The following is a 564-nucleotide window of genomic DNA, read 5'->3' on the forward strand; positions in this document are numbered from 1 at the left end:
TGGTGACACACATGGTCGGTTTCATTGTGTCCGCAGTGCAGTGTAATCGATTTTCTCAAGATGTTTAAACAATAAAATAAAATGAAAAAAGAATTTTCTTCAATAATTTGATTGACTGGACTAAACTTTATTTATGAAACTGAATTTGTTGAAACAATTTTGTTTGATATTTTCTCCATGTCATGCATGTCCCAGTAGTAACTTTCCACCCTGTTAGAATGTTTTTTTTCCTCAAAAAAGACTACAATTCCATAAAAACATTTACAAGAAGTGACTTAATTGGTTTCGGAGGTAATTCAACTGTGGAAAACAAGATAAGCTTCATCTGTCACTCTCTTTACCTTTTTAATCTTAAATAGATTAAACCTGTATGAGTCAACCTTAAAGTTTCACCCTGTTAAGATAAAATGTGGGAAATGTTTATTCAGTAGATTTAAAAAACAACATATTAGATTTAGTCATTAAAGGTTTGCTACAACCCCTGGCAAAAAGTATGGAGTCACCAGTCTTGGATGAGCACTCATTCAGACATTTCATTCTGTAAAACAAACTCAGATCAAAAAC

The sequence above is a fragment of the Austrofundulus limnaeus genome, unplaced genomic scaffold (assembly GCF_001266775.1).
Source record: "Austrofundulus limnaeus strain Quisiro unplaced genomic scaffold, Austrofundulus_limnaeus-1.0 Scaffold239, whole genome shotgun sequence".
Taxonomy (NCBI): Eukaryota; Metazoa; Chordata; class Actinopteri; order Cyprinodontiformes; family Rivulidae; genus Austrofundulus; species Austrofundulus limnaeus.